This window comes from Psammomys obesus, unplaced genomic scaffold, assembly GCF_907164565.1.
Source record: "Psammomys obesus unplaced genomic scaffold, mPsaObe1.curated_primary_1811, whole genome shotgun sequence".
Taxonomy (NCBI): Eukaryota; Metazoa; Chordata; class Mammalia; order Rodentia; family Muridae; genus Psammomys; species Psammomys obesus.
In genome coordinates, this window is record NW_026589732.1 from 13,446,395 (window position 1) to 13,466,003 (window position 19,609).

Sequence of the window (19,609 nt, forward strand, 5' to 3'; positions counted from 1 at the left end):
AAAGCTTAGGCCTTTCACCGGGCAGTCTCCCAGCCACTGTTTAAACTTGATCCAACTATTCTACCCCACCACCCGCCACATGGCTACCTCTCCGCTCTTGTTCATGTCCATCTGTCTCTTTCTGGGACTGCTTGCTTCCAAATCTCCTGTGTCTCTTTCTTCTCCCAGCCATCCCTCTCTCTCCTGGAAGTTCCTCCCTTCATTTCCGTCAGGTCTTTAATACAACCAATCAGCAATGCAACAACACCTGATCCATCTCTTTGGTTGCCTAAAGCTTTGAGGGCTGTTACAAATAGGAAGCCAGTGATGGGCCATAGAAATGATAGTTCCCAAATCCTGACAGCTCTTAGCTCTCTGCTGGTACGGAATTAACAGTTGAAAATGCAGAGACACACCTTCACAAAATGTGAAGGAAAGTTACCCCAATACACTGCGGTCCTGAGGAAAGCATAGTAAACAGTACTTGCATGACCTGCTACAGTTCTCAAAATCATGACAATAAGACATAAGAATCAATAGGTTAGAGGAGAGCAGAAATTTTACCTTTGAGACAGGAAAGGCTAAGATCCATGGCTCAATGTGAGACTCACATGAGTGGTTGAATCCTAGCATGGGAAGGCTTTGCCCTTCTGCTCTCAGGCCACATGGATCATCTGTGGGGACTGAGCTGGTCCCTGGAGATCTGAGTAAGCTTTGTGTCCTTTGAGGTCTCGCTTTTGAGAACATTAATGCAGGTTCAATTCCACTCCCCTTCCCACAGTGCTCAGCTCTACTGAGTGTCTCCCTAGGGAGGAATAAATAAGGGCTGGGAAGAGGCCAGGCTTGGTCTGGAAATAAAACCCCCTCTATGTACAAAGGATTATCAGGAGTAAGAACTTTCAGTTCTTACTCTTAACCCAGCAAGCCTGACGCTTCAGCCACACTATGCGCCGTGTGGCCTCCTGGCTGCCACAGGGCATCACGTGTCAGTGAGATTACCTTGTTTCCACTCTCAGGAAGCTGTCCTCCTGGCCTGCTACTGCTTCCTGGTGTACCACTTTGCCTTGGGGATGACCAAGGTGATGTTAAACAAAATTTCTAATAGTAAAGCAACTTAAAAGAAAGCAGATACAGGTAAACATAACTTGAAAATATTAAACTGCATCTTCATTTAATTATGGAGTTAGGATAAAAGGTCTTTTCCTCTCATGGATGGTGGCTAAAAGTGGTTGCTACTTCTCTTGGACTCTTCCAGGGACCTGTGCTCCAGTTTTGCACCTCTCAGTCTCAAAAGATCTAGTTATCTTTAGCTTGTAGAGTCTAATACTACATAACCAGGAAGGACACTCAAAATTCATAATCTGTCACAAATATCCAACAGTAGCTTGTCTCATATGTACATTCTGAAATTTTTCCTTTTAAACTGAACTCAAAGATTAAAACTAACCTACGGGGCTAGACTAGTGGTTTGGAGGTTAAAAGTGCTTACTACAACAGCAGAGGATTCAGGTTCAATTCCCAGCACCCAGGTGGTGGCTCCCAATCATCCCTAACTCCAGTTCGAGGGGACCAAGCACCCTCTTCTGCTCTCCACAGGCAACAGGCAGTCACATGGTACATATACAGACATGCAGGGGAAACAATCGTACACACAGAGTGAAAAGAGATACATCTAAAGACCATTTTAAAAATAGGCTAACCTGAGATTAAACATGATAAAACATTCCAAGTAAGAAAAGACGCACAGCTTGTGGTGATGCGAACCTTAGGAACTGTCTTCCAGAGCGTACGTACAACGCCCATGGGAATGGCTTGTGAGTTATGGCCACATTCTGTACCATTATGAGATGAAGCGGGATCCTAGTTTTATATTGTTGCACGACCTGAGACAGCCAATATGCCCAGCTGTGCGCATGCACAAGAGCCACTGCTCACCATGAAGAATGATGTGTATGCCTCCGAACAAAAGGTATGAAAAAAAATGACTTTGAAGGACCTTCAGAAGAGGCCTGGTGATTCTCGACAAAGCAGAGAGGCTGGAAAAAATTTGGCAGTGGAAAAAAATTGCAACTGGTATCAAAACATAAGCACAATAATTTATAGTATATAAACATTGTCCCAAGCACTCCAGCCTAGGGCATGTGAGTTTACACATCTAATTTATACACATATCTTAATATACTTACGGAATGTCTATGTTCTTCAGACAACCCTAATCTGTCAGCATAAGAGTGGAGCCAGTGAGAGCAAGCTTAAATTACTGTCTGGTTGGGTAGGAAGCACGAATTCCTTCCCCATCTCTTGTAATCTTCATCCCATCTTGAATATTTTAACTATGCCGGTAGATCATAGATTCTGGGAGATAAGCCATTTCAGCCTCCTGTAGTGTTTTCAGTTGACAAGGTTTTCCGTTACTTCACTTGTAATGTCTTTGTATTTTCTAATATAATAGTTACGTTTGTTTTTTGCGAACTTTATACATATGCATATATAATGTATTTCAATAGTCTTCACCCCAACTCCCCTCCAAATCCTCCCAGATCCACCCCAACATCCTCCTCACAACTCATGTCCATTTTTTGCCTCTATGTCTTTATTTTCAGTATTATTTTTTGTGTGTATGTAAGTAGCACAGAATGATTTCATAATTCTTGCTTCTTGCAATCCAATATAGCATACCATGTCTTTTAATTATGATATTTAGATGGTTAGTATTGTTGTAATTAACAGTTTGGCTTGGTGTAAATCTACTATCTTTGTTTTCTGTTTGAAATCCGATTTTTCCTGTTTTCTTCTTTCTTTTATATTAACTGACTTTTAGTGATCCCGTTTTCTGTGTTTCTTTGCTATACACTCTGCATATATTTAAGTGGTTGCTGTGGCATTTGTAATGTATATTTAAAAACTATCACATTTACCTTCAACTAATAACATATGCTCTTCAAATAACATTATGCAACTCTAAAAATAGTGTGACAACTTATATACAGATGCCTCTTGTTACAGAGTTGTTATTGCTGTTCACCTTCGGAAGGATACAAACCCCATAGTACAGTGTGTGTGTGTGTGTGTGTGTGTGTGTGTGTGTGTGTTGCTAAGCATCTGTTATATTTAAAGTTACCATTTTAAAAGTTACATTTATTTCCTATTTATCCTTATGTTTAGTTTTCTACTATCCTTCATTCTTCTGTGTAAGTTAAAATTTCATCAAATATATTTTATTTCTATGCAAAGAACTCCCTTTAGCATTTATTGTTATACAAATTTGCTAACAATTTATTTTTTACCTTTGTCTTATCAGAAAAACAATTATTTTATATTCAGTTTTGAAAAATATCTTCTACATTAAAGAATTCTAGAATGTTCTTATGGTGCTTTAAAGACTGAAAGATACTTTTTTTGTTGTTTATAACAAAATATCAGTTGCCTGTGATCCTTAGTACATATGTCCCTTTTTTAGTGTCTTATTTTAAGATTTTTCTCTTTATTACTGTCCTCTAGAAATTTGATATTATGTGCTTTGGCTCAGCTCTGTTTATGTTTATTTTGTTTAGGACTGAGTGTTTCAACCTGTAAGTTTATAGTTTTCATCAGACAAACAAATTCACACACCTTTCCTTTCAAATACCAAGTGTGTTTGTACACTGGAAGTCAGGGATGATGTGAACCTCACACCTTAGAGTTTCTTTTAAAACTTCCTTTCTGGTTGGGAGGAGAACTGTGAATACTCTGGTCATGTAAATGTCTAACCAAAATAATAGCAACGTCTACTTTTTTTTTTTTGCATACCATACACAATTGTTTCCTAAACTGCATATTCTTGATAGTCATTTTCACAATTGCTCTTAAATTTTGGATTCAACAAAATGCCAATCTAGTTTATTTATAAAGACTTATTTCTAGAATTATGAGAGACTGAAAACGAGCTTTAAACTATAAGAGAACCGATCCTGTTTATAACAGCAACACACACACACACACACACACACACACACACACACACACACACACAAAGTGATTAACACATAAGGCCAAAGCACTGATAGGAAACAAAAAAGTTAAACTGAATAGATGTATGTTCTTGGGAAGGATTCTCAGTATTATCAGATGCATATTTGTCCTAAATTAATCTATAAATGGAAAGTAATGACTAAAGATATAAGGTTTCTCAACTGTCTGGCTTAAAAAAAAATGACATCTTCCAGAGCAATGAAATTTTCGGAAGGAAGACAAATGGTGATTGTTGTCCCATTAGCATTAAAACCTAGAACAGCTGCAATGACAACTGTCCAGCACCAAGGCCAAGCGAGAGGAACATGTCATTATGAAGGAAGAGATTCTACATCATATCCCAATGTTTACAAATCCACCTAGTCATGTGGGCTTAATTGCATTGAATAAAGAACTTCTGATTTGATGAATGCATAGTATTAGGGACAGAGCAATACTATCTGGGAAAATAGTTTGAAAACCCTGATTCCTACTTTGTTCCTTAAAAATGTCTTTGTGGAACTGTTTTATTATATGTCCAACAAAATTTATTTTATTTTCCAACAAAATTTATAATCAGAACTGCCTCCCTAAAAAAATTTCATATTTCTTTGGAAAATGAAATAGAGACTTTATATTCTTTCCAAGCTACTAACACAGCTGTTATATTTGGTACTGGGAATTCTAACTCAAAATGACATAAAAATGACTGACCTTTGAGAGCATCCTAGAGAACCAAAGCAGAGTTGAATCAAACTCTTTCTTTCGTAATTCTTCTACTTTGCAAAATTATCACATATAAAAATAAAACTAAAACTCAAAGACTTAGTACATGACTTCCACACAGCGAAATGCCAGACAAACTCGCAAGTATACACTTTATATTTTACACTACCATAATCATAAAATGTGCGAAAGTATCATATCATGTATTTTGCATCTAACAGTCCATGTGGTGATGTTCTGAGACTGAATGATGCTGAAGAAAAGTGGTGTTTATGAAATATCTGACAAAATATTCATCTCTACTAATATTGCCACAGGAAGATACATGTTACCAAGTTGTGATCTCACCTAGAGCAGTTTTAAATAATTCCCAGCCTCCTTTTCTCCATCTTGTTTGAAACCTTTGTTTTCAGCTTGTTCTCTGAATGTTTTCTCTTGTTTCTGTCTTTCTTTTCATTTCCTTCACCTATCACATCGTTTCCTTTTTGATTTAAAGTTTTATTGCTTATGTATTTTGTGTATATGGGTGTTTTGTCTGCATGTACACCTGAACCCTAGAAGAAGGCATCCTGTCCCGTGGGACTATATAGATGATTGTGAGTTGCCATGTAGGTGCTGGGAATTGAACTCAGGACCGCTGGAGGAAAGCCAGTGCTACTGAGCCATCTCTTCAGTCCCCCCCCACCTTTTTTCTTCTTCATCTTTCTCCTTTCCATCTTCTCTCTTTTCCTCCTCTTTGCCTTATCCATTTACCTCTTCCTTTTCACCTTTTCTGGTTCATCTTTCTCTTCTTCCTCTTTCAATCTCCATCCTCTTTTCTATCATCTTCACCTCTTTTCTCTTTTACTTCTTAATTCCTTACATCTTCTTCCTTGTTTTATCTTTGTTCTCTTTTCTGTCATCTTTCTCTGTATATTTAGTTTTTTTTCTTTATTACCTTTCTTGCCATTTTTTCTTTCTGCTGTAACTGTTCCTTTCTCCTCTGCTTCTTTGGTGTCTTTATCTGTGTGCTCTTTTACTTCATCAGCTTTCATTTTAGGAATGGTTCCTCTGTAACTTTGCCTTCTCCATTTCCAGCATTTTTTATATTTCAGTCTTCCATAAAATCTTTGTTTCAGGAATTGCTTTGGCTCTTATATCTTTGTTTTCTTCCGCAGCAACACTTTGGGTCTTCCTTTTCCTTGAAGTTGATGCTCTTTTAGGTTTTAACTCTGGCATGCAGGGTGCAGGCATGGCAGGCCGACGGGCTGATGGCTCTCTTAGGCACCTGCCTTGCATCACCTTAAGCCTTTCTTTTGGGCACTGTTGCTGCTGTCCACAGGAGCTCTTTAGGGCGAAAGCGAAAGGCCAATACCAGTCTCTGCCTCACTGCTCCAAGAGTAACTGAATTTTTTTTTTAATTTGTTTTTTAGAGACAATAAATTCTATTTGCATTAAATATTTGGGTATTAAAAAAAACCTCTAAGCTTGGCATGGTGGCACACACTGTAATCCCAGCATTCTGGGAGGCAGAGGCACATGGATCTCTGTAAGTTCAAGGCCAGTCTGCTCTATAAAGTCAGTCAAGGGACTGTGGAGATGGCTCAGTGGGTAATATGCTTGCCACACAAGCATCAGGACCTGATTTTGGATCCCCAGCAACCACGTAAAATTTGCACATGGCTGCACTTGCATGTTCCAAAGCTCCACGTGGGATCAGGCAGAAGTTTTCTTTCTCTTACAGCCTTTCTCAATAAGTCACTTGCCTAAGAATCCCTGCCAGGTTTGTGGGAGTCTGGGGGAGCCCCTGGCCATATAGATAGCACAGAAATCATATAGACAATTAGCAGCCTCTGGTCCTTCTTGTGGGAGCTTGGGCAAGGCAAGTAGAGCCTGGCCCTACATATGGTGCAAGGGGTCACTTAGGCTATTAGCCAGTCCATCCTGAGACTTCTGGGTGGAAAACAGGTTATACACCTCTTCCTTTGAAGAGACAACCCTGTGTGCTTAACACTCCTGGATTCCCTAGTGCTTCCCTAGAGCTTGAGGACCAATGATGAAAGGACAGTTCACAGATGTAATTGGATGTGCTCAGCAAAGTGTGGCAAAGACGTGCATAGTGCCTGCTTGGTGCAGCGAGGCCTAACTCTGGTTCATCGGACAGGGGGGAAGCAGGCACAGTGCATTGTAGGCTTTATTCTTTTTTATCTTTCATGCCACCTTGTGAATAAATTACATGTTAAATTACATTATTTCAACTTCTTTAAGGCAAAAACAATCATTAATCCGATTAAATAACTTAGGGCCTGGAGGATGTTACTTCTCATGAACATTTTCTCTTTCTTTCTTTGTTAGCAGTCTGTACTCGTAATGCAGATAACTTGTTTTTTAACATCCTTGAAGAGCATAAATTTTTTAACCATTTAGTGTCTAAGGATTCTCTTTGTGAATTTATTTAATTTACTTTCTAAATACTTTCTTTATAGTGAACATCATGAAAACATCCAATGGGGGCCTTCTTGACTGATTCCAAAATGCTAAATCTCTCAAATCAATCAGCTTTTTCTGAACATCATTCAATTACCATTCATTTTAATGCTTCAGTGGTGATTGATTTCCTGCCTTATTTATACCTGTCATCATGTAAACATTGTCCCGTTATTAGCCAGCATTTTCCTCTACTTTGAAATTATGTGTACAAACCTGTGGTGAATTATACGTCGTATTAATGATATGTGATAGCATGTTGTGAGCTGGGGAGATGGCTCAGGTGGCAAAGGCTTGTTGTGTTATCACAAAGACCTGAGTATGGATTTCCAGAATCTATGTTAAAAAAAAAAAAGAACACAATGGCAAGGGAAGCTGAGGCAGGAGATTTCTTGGGACTTGCTTGCTACCTAGTAATAACTGAATTGATGCACTCTAGGTTTAGCGGAAGGCAGTGTCTCAAACAGTAAGGTGGAAGAGTGATGCCCAGGGCCAACCTCCTGCCTCCACACACCTTCACGTCCTCACACACACACGCACACCCCCATACTGGACTTGTAGAGCTATGTGTGGAAAGTGATGTCAACACACAGTCCTGAGACCTGAGACTACAAATAGTCTCTGCCTCATAAAATGAAGGCCATGATTGCCTTAAAAGCCTTTGTGTAGATGAAACACAACTGATGCTATTTTAGACTTTTCTCTCTGTCCCGTCCCTATAACCAGAATGTAGAAAATGCTTAAAAGACTTTGTCTTTCCCCAGCTTCATCAGCATGGCAGCTACTGTTTGAGGCAGACAAAGAACTACAGCAAAATGCTTCACTTGGCCATCTCTCCTCTCCACCTTTTAGCTCATCCTGCTAAATTCATAAATCTATGCAGCACAGCCTGGGCACACACGTCAGGGAGGCTGGTATGACCGCACCTTGTGGGAAATGGGCATTTTTTGGTCTGTTTTTTCCTTCACTAGTATTAAGGAGAGTCTTATGACATGTCGTTTCTTGTACAAAAGTTGGAACAAATACTGGTAAATAGAACCTTGAGGAATTAATAAGTCCTTCTGAGAGCCAGGAACTAATTGTCATTTTTTTTTTGCATGAATGAACAAACACACAAACACATACATGAAAACACCATGAAATTTGACACCGTGTGAGTATATAATACTTACAAATATAATTTTGCTACATAAAACAGCCTAGGAACCTGCCACAGAGGGCTTCTGAAAGGCTCTACCCTGCAGACTATCAAAGCAGACATTGAGACTTATGGCCAACTGTTGGGCAACGTGCAGGAAATTTTATGTAAGAAGTGGGAAATAGTAAGATCTGGAGAGGACAGGAACCCCACAAGGAGAGCAACAGAACCAGAAAATTTGAACACAGGGGTCTTCCCAGAGACTCATACTCCAACCAAGTACCAGGCATGGAGATAACCTAGAACCCCTGCACAGATGCAGTCCATGGCAGTTTAGTGTCCAAGTGGGTTACATAGTAATGGGAACAGGGACTGTCTCTGCCATAATCTGATTGGCCTGCTCTTTGATCACCTCTCCCTGAGGGGGGAACAGCCTTATCAGGCCACAAAGGAAGACAATGCAGCCACTCCTGATGAGATCTGATAGACTAAGATCAGAAGGAAGGAGAGGAGGACCTTCCCTATCAGTGGACTTGGGGAGGGGTGTGTGTGAGGAAGGGGGAGTGAGGATGGAACTGGGAGGGCAGGAGGGAGGGCCTTATGGGGGGGATACAAAGTGAATAAACAGCAATTAATTAAAAAAATAAATTAAAAATATTTAAAAAATATGTAAAATTCTGTGTACTATCACAGACAATATTGAAAGGCTCAAGATGACAATTTGAGGGTTTAGGGAGATGGTCTTATTGATAAAGTGCCTGCTGCATGAGGAACTGAGTTTGGTTTCCCAGCATCCATGTGAAAAAGCCAGGCGCGTTCTATAACCCTCGCATAGGGAATAGAGACAGCAGGTGCCCTAGATTTTGCTGGCCAGCCAGTCTAGCCAATTGGTGAGTTCCAGGTTCAGGGAAAGTCTCTGTCCTGAAAGATGAGGGGAAGCCATTGGGATGACTGAGTGGTTAAAGGTGCTTGCTGCCAAAATTGGCTACCTCAGTTCAATTCCCGAGACCCACTCCTGCAAGTCAGTCTCTGACCTTGACATGTGCATTTGGCATGCTTATGTGCACACACGTCCACATCTGCACACAAGAACATGTGTGCACGCATACACGTGTGCATACAAGTATAGAACACATGCGCAAGAGATGACACTTTGATTGTGGCATGTTAGATATGAAAAGGTGGGCCACTGTTCAGATGTAATGACAGACTTCTCAAGAGTAGAGCGAAAAAAGACAGGAACAGACAGTTCACCAGAAGGACTATACTAAATCAGCAAAGACAGACCATCTTCACCCGTGAAAGTGGAAAAATGCCAGGATTGTAAAATGTCACAAGGGTGGCATGTGATTGAAAAGCAAGCGCAATGGTTATTTGTACATTGGGACCTCTCCCTGGGACCAACCAAGTGCACAATTAGACAATAAATAAAAAACTGAGCCAAGTTATTGCTGACTGCTTGTGTAATTCCACTTTTAGAATTTCTTCCCAAGGCCATAACCAGAGGTGTGAATGAAAGAACTTTTGTATGAAATTGTTTATTGTAGCATTATTTATAATCATGAAAATTGCATGACTGACTACAAAATTGGATGGTTAAACAAAATTATACAATAAAACATTATTCCATCACAAATATCCGTATATTTCCAGAGTGTGATTATGAGAAACCACTTAGGATATATTATTCTGTGACAATGGAATGAAAGCACAGTGGAAAGCAAATGGCCAGAAATATCCCATGGTCAGGAAGTAGGAAGTAAATGGTCAGAAACACTCCATGGGCACGAAGTAGGGAGCTGGGACACTACTTACACATGACGCCAGTCATTCTTCTTCCTGTGAACAGTTGTCACTTTGCTAATAATTAAAATAGCATAACAAATGATATGGAAGAGATCAAAATAATACCACATTCACTCTTCCTCAGAGCAGAGATTTAAATGTAAAAGGATTAAGATGACTTTTGGGCCAAAACCCTTAAAGATTCCCAGTGTCTTTCTGAATTCAGCTGTTCCACATCTCAAAAGTCCCGTAGGATCTAGCTCCATGCTTGCAGTTATATGCAGTACCCCACTGGAAATACCAGGCTGTTCTCAATGTTTGCTCTAGAAAGTTCTTGGCATCCTCTCCATGTATTTATTTAAAGGTTTTTTCTTTTTTTTTTTTTCTGGTTTCTTTGTCGTACCTAGGAGTCTTTGAGTTGGCATATCCTTCAATCCAGGAGAACAGATGTACCATTTCTTGGTTTTCTTTTCCCCCACTCCTCATCTTATGCTTTTGGAATTTGCAATTAATAGTAAATAAAATAGCCCTTTCTTTGAAAAAATCGAAACATGAATGTAGCTTGAAAACTCCATTAGGTCAATAATATGGCTGGACTCAAGACAGGAAAAGAATATGGGATCATGCATGAGGCACATTTGGAAATTGGCATTAATGCAACTTTTTATAGATGGGGAAATATTCAAAAGAAGATTTTGAACTAAGCATTAAAATTTAAGAGATAATGTAAAATAGAGATGTAAAAAGATATTTGGACATAATAAAACAACCTATATAATTTTGTAGTTAGTGAATAAATCTTCTAACATAATGGAGTGGTTTTTTTTTTAATCATGTTGTTAAAGTGTTTCCCATCTGGTTAAACTTAGGAGTTTAAATGTATATAAAAATAACTTATAGTTCTCTTTTGTGGAGCTGTGAGCATTCAGGTCAACATTCCCAAGAAAATGTATTTACCATAAGATAACTTATTTTGTTTTATTTGGTGTGAACAGTTTTAGTTTGGTCTGTTTCTGTTTTGTGACTCAAGGTGTTGCTTTTATTTGTTTTCAATATATAAGGATCATAGAGTGGGTCTTATTAAGTCTAGGATGTTTATTACATATTTCAGGAAATGTACTTTATAATATTTTCATTGTGCCTTAAATGTATCAAAATGATGTTGATAGAAATTTTGGGCAAAATAACATCTTTGTTCTACGCCAAAATGTAAGAAATGGACAAATTGTCAACTTTAGGTACTGATTTAGAATCACTGGAAATAACTGTGATTATTTATCCCTGTCCAAAAAAAAAAAAAAAAAAACATTATCTAAAGAAAGAGGAGTGGTGTCAGTGGGAAAAACTCTACAGAGATGTAAATATACACTAAAGGCTATAAATTTAATATTTGTAAATAATACAGATTTCTGGTGAAAAATATCATTCACAGCAAACTCAAAGGTAAAAAAATTCTTTACCTGAGTGATAGTTTGAAAATACTTCAATTAATCTGCATAAAAAGTTGAATTATATAATTCTTGGATATATATATAAAAATTCTCTTATAATTATATTCCTGTTCTCTAAGTCTCTATGCCTGTCTGGGAATGTGGGATTCAGTCTTAGTTTATTTTGTTGTCAGTTCTACTCTTTTGAGTGTCATGGGGGAAATTTAGAGGACCTTTGCCATCCAGAACATTGGGGAAGAGCTCACTGGTCTCTTCCAGAAAGTTCCTTGGCCAGGGATGGGTGTCTTGGGCCTCATGCCTCAGCCTTTCAGCTCTATAAGGTGGTGTAGTAGCTTCTCTAAAAAGAAAACGATGACCAACTGGCTTTGGATGGAAATTAGGGTAGAACATGCCTGTGCCCAGGAGCTGAAAGGAAAACATCTTCCTGGGAAGAGCCTGAATCAGGCGACTGGCCAGCTGGGTAGTGGGACTGCTGCTTGAACGCAACAGGTCCTCATTCATGATGTGAAGCCCTCAGATGGTACTTCTTTCAAATTATCTCCAAATGCTTCTAAAGCCACAGCTAGATGATCCCCTGTTTCTGAGCTTCCTCCTATATCTTATGGGTGATTAAAATCAGATGACCCTGGACTGCGGACTCACTCTTATAAAGGTTTATGGTATTGACTTAGGTCTGGTTGAATGTGGAATTGCACACCTGAGACCCTCTTCATCTCAGCTGAGGCAGGTTCAGGTTTTCCCTTCCTTCCCGCTTCTCTGTCCTAAGAGGATCCAAGGACAACATACACCCACAAAGACCCAGAGTCCCCTGAACTTCCATTCATCTGGACTCAGCTCTCACAGCGCAACGGTCTCCATTTCTGCTTGATAGGTTTCCAGGGACCTGCTTTAAGACTTTCCCATTCTCCTGCCCTGAGTTCCACCTGCTGACAGCCAGCAGAGTTAACTGTGTGAGAGTATGAGTGTGACCATCAGACCATATTCTTCTCTAGCCATTTACTGGACCTTGGTCCAGTTTCCTAACCACATCTGGAGAATTACAGTGCTAGCACATAGAACTTAATCTTTAAGGGTTCCAGGAGCCTGACAAAGTCCTATGTGAAGAACTTAACTTTGTGACTGTTATACGTGACTGTGAACACCATCAAATGAGTGGGCAGGTTCCTTCATCACTTACTGAGACCATGAAGTGCCCCCAGCATATTCTCGTTCAGTTGACATTAGCTCCCACACCTCGCATTCTATTTCTATGTATTTCTCTTTCTACCTGCAAGCTTATGATTTTGAACGCCATTACTTCCAGCCCAGGTTCCACCCCCACCCCCACCCCCACTTTCTGGTACCTGTCTTGACTTTCAGGCAGACTTTCTGCTCTGGTGTAAACTTCTCAACGTGAGTTGGTGCCCAACTCAGCACCAGGAGTCACGGTGTCACCTGTCTTGCTGCGCCACCATCTACGTTTCCGTTTGTAACAGTTTTCTCTTTCCTTCTGCAGTGACTCATGTTGAGGGCTCTCAGAGGATGTTGAGTGGGATAAAATATTGTGATGTGTCACAATATTCGAAAAGTAGCCAACAACTGAAGCTAAATACTTCTCCGTGGGAGAACCACCTCATTATGTAAGGTGATGTTGTCCCTTTTTAAATATAACACGGGAGTGAAGATCACAGATTTGTTTTTAAGGAAAGCCAAATTACTTAAGCTTGAACCTATCTTTTGCATTCCTTCATTTGAATTGTTTGAACTCTCAATGCCTTCAGCTTATGTCAAATGAAGATAATAGTAGTAGCGCCTACTGCACAATGGAACTGAACCAAGTGAATCATCATCAACAATAGAATCATTCTAACTCCCTAGGCTTTCTGCTTGGTGCTGAGTCCCATTGGGGACAGGAAAGGAATGAAGGCATAAACCATGCCCCTGCCTCATGTGTTTCCATCTGGAGGCCAAACCTGCACAAAGGGCAGGTAGAGGGACTGTTGGGAGAGATTTAAGTCCCGCTTGAGCTAGAGATGCTTAGATGGCTTGGAAGGTTAATGCTCTCCCAGAAAAGGTCCTCAGAGTTCAATCCAAGATGAAATCAAGATTTTTTTTTTAAAGGTGTCATTTCAATTCCTAAGTAAAAACATTTTGGATTGTACAACTTGACTTCATAAGTGTGATGATGATGGTGGTGGTAATAGTGATGATGATGGTGATGGTACATTTAGCTTAGGTTTCCTTGGATACCTAAGTGCAGGCAAACTTGAAAACCAGTTTGTTACTCTTGCGAGTTAAAATGGCTACACTCAAAACTATAGACGAGAACAGATGTTGGCAAGGCTACGGGGAAGCTGGAGCACAGTCTTACATTACTGAAAAGGTAAGATGGTGCAGCGGCTTTGAAAAGCCATTTGGCAGTTGCTCAGAACAACAAACCCAGAGTCTCCTAACGACCTATCAAGTCAATTACTATGTCTCTTTTCAAGGGAAATGAAAACTTATGTGTCCCCAAATGGTCTGCAGATGTTTATAGCAACCTTGTCTATAATAGTGAAAAAGCAGATCCAATCCAAGAGTCCATCAGTGGATGATGGCTGCATAATACTTTAACTATGCTAAAAACTACTGAACAGTAAAATGCAAATCACAAATGAATTTTGTGATTTGTAAATTATACCTTAAGAAAGCTGCTAAAATGTTTGTTCTGTTAACCTTAGGAAAGAAGAATCATGATCTAGGTCTTTATATTTGATTTATAGCCTTCTCCTTTCTTTTCTTCTTTTACTTTTTTTTCAGTCAGGATCTTGATATATACTCTAGGCTGACCTCAAACTCAGAATCCCCCTGCCTCAGCTTCTTCAGCACTGTCTTACAGGTGTGTGCTATAGTGTCCAGCTTTTAAACAACCATTTCTTCCCTTTCTCACCACACAGCCTGTCTTACCAATCGGTGATACTATTGGAGTTTTGTCATGCTTCTGGCTGACCTTGAATCCATTTCCAAGTGTGGGAAATTTTCTTTCATCTAAATGGGATACATACAGCATTGACTTCTGCTATGGGATGAACATGAACCAGTGAATCCCTGTGACCTGTTGATGTGATTGTGTTGAGGAGGTGGGCAGAGATTAAATGAAGGCTAGTGTTCCTGTGAGAGGTTGAGACAGTTTCTGGCTCCTTTTTGCCACCTGAGGATATAGGATAAGGCCTCACCAGGCATGCTGATGTGTATCTGTAATCCCAGCACTTGGACGGTGAAGGCAGGAGAATCTGAACGTCGTGGCCAACCTTTGCTACATAAAAAGTTCAAGGCTAGCTTGGGCTATGTGATAACCTGTCTCAAAAGACAAAACCCAAACAGAAAAGAAGGCCTTTACCACCCACAAAGTGCTAAAGCATTGACCTTGTACTTCACGCTCCAGAGCTATGAGACATTCTGTTGATTATAAACTCCCCAGACTTGGGTATCCTCTTGTTGCCTAAACTGCTTAGAGTGCTTTTTATTTGGAAAATAGAAAACACCAAAAAATTGCTTGCAGCTGTATTGGAAATGCTGATCTCAGTCTAGAAGCAGGTGCTAAGGACAAAGATGTACAGACAGAATTCTAAAGGCAGGTGAGCAGTGGCTGTGGGCAGTGTTTTTCACGAACAACATCTGTGTCCGTAGCAAGACCATAGACATGACACAGGGGCTGGCCCTCTGAGCCCAGCAATGGATCTCATTCTGAGCATGTGCTGGGTTGTGATCAAATGCTGTTTCGGCTCCTACCAGCTCCTTCCTATCTTCTCAATGCGGTTCTTCAACTTCCCGGGTGACTGTGTGAGCCAACTGATATCTTTTCACTCAATCCCCTTCCTTCTGTAAGTTTCTTTTTGCAACTGAGAGTCCTGCTTGATGCAGTTGGTACATCAGGGTGACTGCATCCCAAACAAACGCCAGCTCTTCAGACACTGTAAGCCATATGCTCAGTGATTGCTTTGTGCCATCCATAATCTCATTTATCCTTTAAACAACTTAGGGACTTAGAAGCTGAGGAAATAGCTTTATGGGAATGAAGACTCAAACCCAAGGCAAGCCCTGTGTCCTCCCCATTGGCTGTCTGCGTTTTCTTCTCCATCTTTCTTGCTAGCCCATCTAATTGTCCATTAGTTGCAGAGAGGGAGCCCCAACTCCCTCCTTCCAACTTTCTTATCCTCCTTTAAACTGTATGAGCTTCACTGCCAGGCTTTTTCACAAAAGCTCCACCAGTTTCCCTGTACAGCCACTTCCTGTTGCCTACGTGACCAGACTCCAGAAGGATACCAATGCTGATGTCTAATGCTGATGTCTAATGTCCTCTCTACCTTTGTCTTTTCCTACTTCAAAATGAGTCTACCCTATGCCATAAGGCTATGGCCTGTTTTCTGTTAGACTGGCTGAATTTACTACAGACAGTAGGCTTCCAATAAATATCCCTAATCTGGAGACAGACTGAAGACAAAATATTGAATTCATTCCTCATGTTTCCCTCATAAACTCCAAATTCTATGGCCATGATGATTGGGGGAACAATAAAACAAGCATCAAGCATCATATGGCAAAATATATTGGAATGTGATATTCTTGGCAGGGATTCATCTCAGAGTGGAAAATGTTTGCTAAGTATAAACACCATAAAGACATGCGCGCCATCTAGCCTTTATTATTAGTCACTGGGATTTTTATTTAGCAACTGAAGACTCTGTGAGACTATTCAATTCCAGGAACGAAATTTAGGGTTCTTTTCTGAAACCAATCCAGCCAGGCCTTTGCGTACATGAGCGTTCTTAGAAAGCCTCTGAACATTTTATGCATTTCAACTGGTGGTGCTAGGTCCAAAAATAAAAGTCACTGGGAGCTTGCGCTTGCTTCCTACTTCATTGGCACTGGACATTTTCCAAAGGTCTCCTTTGCCTCACCTATTTCCGGCATGGGTTATTTGATGTCCATGCTTAGGGCCAAGTCAGGAATGGTGTGGAGCAGATGAAGCAAAGATGCTGGGCAGAAGGAGGCCAAGGACTGGACTGTACCTGCCAAAGATACATGTAGAAGGCAAGGGAAATCATGCAAAACAGGTTAGAGGTGACAAGATCACCCACAGTGGGTACCTGAACCTGTGGAGGGGCTAAGCTGTGAGGCCTTGACTGGCTTCTGCCTTGCAATTCTCTTCTTCCTGCAGTAGGATTACTGTGAGCCAAGGAGATCCTGACCAGGGGGAGGAAATATTCCATCCCAGGGTGTTACAACATATCTGTTTTGCTGTGTCTGGTCCTAACTTTCAGCACTGAATATGATTCTCGGGGACAGTATCTTGTCAAATCTTGTGTGAAACTCAGCTCTGTGCTTACACGTGCTTCACCTCTTATGGTTTCCTACTGCCTTCCATGCGACCTTCACAACAGTGCCACCACTTCATTCTAGCTGCTTTGACCTTTGAGCCCACCGAGTGACTGGATCATCATCTACTTGAGTGCCAGAGCTACTGCCTATGGCTAAGGCATGTCTTTCCATCAGTATCATCCATTTCTGCCTATTATCAAGTGGAGCCTGTGTCTTTCAAGGACCATCGGACACATCCGTGGGCAAAGGTGTGAACAGAAGGAATGAGCCAAAAAACCTAAAATGATGGGTTATGAAGTTATGGAAGGTAGCAAGGAGACAGGGCCTCTGTTATCTCCTAGTTGTCTTTGTGCCAAAGAGAAAAACACATCTCCCTTGGACGGAACAGTTAAAAGGTATTCTCTCTGCACAGTGTACTGGTCTGAGTGGTGGCCCTCTAAAAGATGCATGCTTGTCCTCACAGTCAGTACCTGTGACCTTACTTGGATCTTTGTAGCTGCGATTAAGGCTCTTAAAATGAGCTCAGTCTAGATTGCCCTAATTCAATGACAGCCATCCTTATAAGAAGAGGAGAACTGCCCCTAGAAGCATTGCAGGTGTGGCTGCTGTGTCACATGTGTGTCAGTAGATGGCAGAGAGAACAGAAGCTGTTTCTATGCTTAGCGTTCTGACCTATGAACGTCGGAATGATAAGTAGCCTAACATTCCCTGAAAGAAGCAAGCCTGACATGACCACCAGTCCAGTACCAGGGGGCAGACAGGGAGCTAGCCTGAGACAATCAACAGTCTGGCACTGCACAGGCCCCAATGGCTCCCAGGACCTGGAGCAAGCTGGAGACTAGAAGAACCCTGTCTAGGACTGAGGGCCCTGGGCAGGAGTGAGCCTGAGGCATGGCAGGCCTGTCGAGGAGGAAGCCTGAGATGATCACCAAAGCCTGTGATGACGACCACCAGTCGGGTACCACAAAGGCCGGGGGTGGGAGTGCAGGCCATGTCTGAGATAACCCCTGCCCAGCACCGTAATGCCTGAGTGGGGCATCGCCCTCCTGAGACCACTCCTGAGATGACCCCAGAAACTCAGAAATCCCAGGCTAGTGAAATACCACTCACTGAGAGGAGCAAGTGAGTGGTAGAGAATAGAAGAGAAAGAAACAGAAGGATGTGGGCACAGTGAAGAGAGGCAGAACTGGAGACTTGAGGGTAGTGAAGAACAGCCTGATATGAGTGGCTGGTGATGCCACCTGGGACCACGGTGGGGTCCTGGGCTATGCTGCCATGGGGGCCACATCCAGGTCTGTGGTTCTGCAGCAGCAGGGGTCTGTTACCACCGAAGGCCAGGAGGATGTCCCTGGTCCGGGCTGCAGCTCTGGGACCTGTTGCTGTCTGAGGATTATGTAAAACTGGCCCCACCCCTCATCTGGGTTTCCTGGGAGAACTGGCCCTGGGGGCATGACCCTGCAGTACTAGCTGTAGTACTGAAGAGGACAGCCTGCACAATGATAGAGCTGTGGGTGAGCAAGCCCCCAAGGATGTAGGAGTAGGACACCTGTGGGGAGAGATACCCTCCTACCCCTCACCCATTATCACCTGTTGCAGGTGAGAGAGCAGGAGTGCTCGCCTCGCCTGCTGCAGCACTCAGGCAAGCAAGCCTTGCACCTTGCTTGGGCAGCACGGTAGAGCTGGCTGTGGCTGTGGGGGCTGCAGGTGAGGCAGCGCTGAGGGGATGGGTGTGGTACAGCCATCTGGGCTGTGGAGGAGGTTCTCCCCTCATTCAGCTCTTGCCATCTATGGCAGGCAGGAGAGCTGGCCCCAGGGTCATGGGAGTGAGAGAACTGGCCATGTCCCTTACCAGCTGCAAAACACCACACCTGGGCCCGACACCATGCCTGGGTAGAGTTGGCCCTGGTAGTGGGGGTTGCTGGTGAGTAGGCTCTAAGCGAGTGAGAGTGGGAGAGCTGGTGGGCCGACCAGCTCAGATACCTCTCAGGCCCAGATCCAGGGCTTTGAATTGGCGTACCCCAACATCTACTTCATCTATGAACTGCTGGAGTTCATGAAGAGGCCAGTCCTACAGATCCAAAACTACAGGATCTCCATGGCACAAGGAAACAACAGTATAGCCAAGAAGAGTCCCAGTGAGGTTCCAGTACTGATAGAGTAGAAGAAGCCAGAGGCCTCAAATGAGACTAATAAGTTACTGCAATGAATACAAACAAAGAAGTGTGGATTAAAGGGTATACACTAACACACTATAACTCCCACAACGAGATTTTTTTTTTCTCTGTTGGGGGAGAGGTTGCAAGGGTAGAGGGTAGGTATGAGGGGGTGGGGAGATGAGTGGAATTGAGGGGGTGGAACAGAGATTGGAATGCCAAGGGACACCACACATTTCTTTAGCTCTCAGAAGCAAGGAGCAAGGCTTCCGCAGGTTTCCTCAGAACCTCTGAAGGAAGCAGCCTTGTTGAGCTTGAAGTTTTGAAGGTGAAACCCTCAGAACTGACAGGGTGGGTGTCTTGTTGCCTTAAATTAGCTTTCAGTGACTGGGTGCAAGAGATCTAGGAGACTAACTCATAGCCAGTAAGTAGACACAACTTCCTGGTAGTATGTCTTTTGGCTTTGAGCTTCTTCCTGCCTCACAGGCTGGTTTCCCCATCACTCATAAGGGCTTTGATGGAGACCAAAGAACCAGAGCATGAATCCATACAAAGATTAGAGAGCATGAGGATGTAATAAT

General features: G+C 41.9%; 1 protein-coding gene and 1 non-coding gene across 2 annotated transcripts in view; both read left to right on the top strand.

Annotated features, from left to right (window-relative positions):
• The window catches only part of LOC129675214 (paralemmin-2), a 271,653-nt gene that overhangs the window by 36,830 nt on the left and 215,214 nt on the right, over positions 1 to 19,609 (top strand). The window lies entirely within an intron of this gene.
• Positions 17,450 to 17,581, top strand: LOC129675381 (small nucleolar RNA SNORA17). Its single transcript, XR_008719920.1, has one exon. It is a non-coding gene; the product is annotated as a small nucleolar RNA SNORA17 (small nucleolar RNA).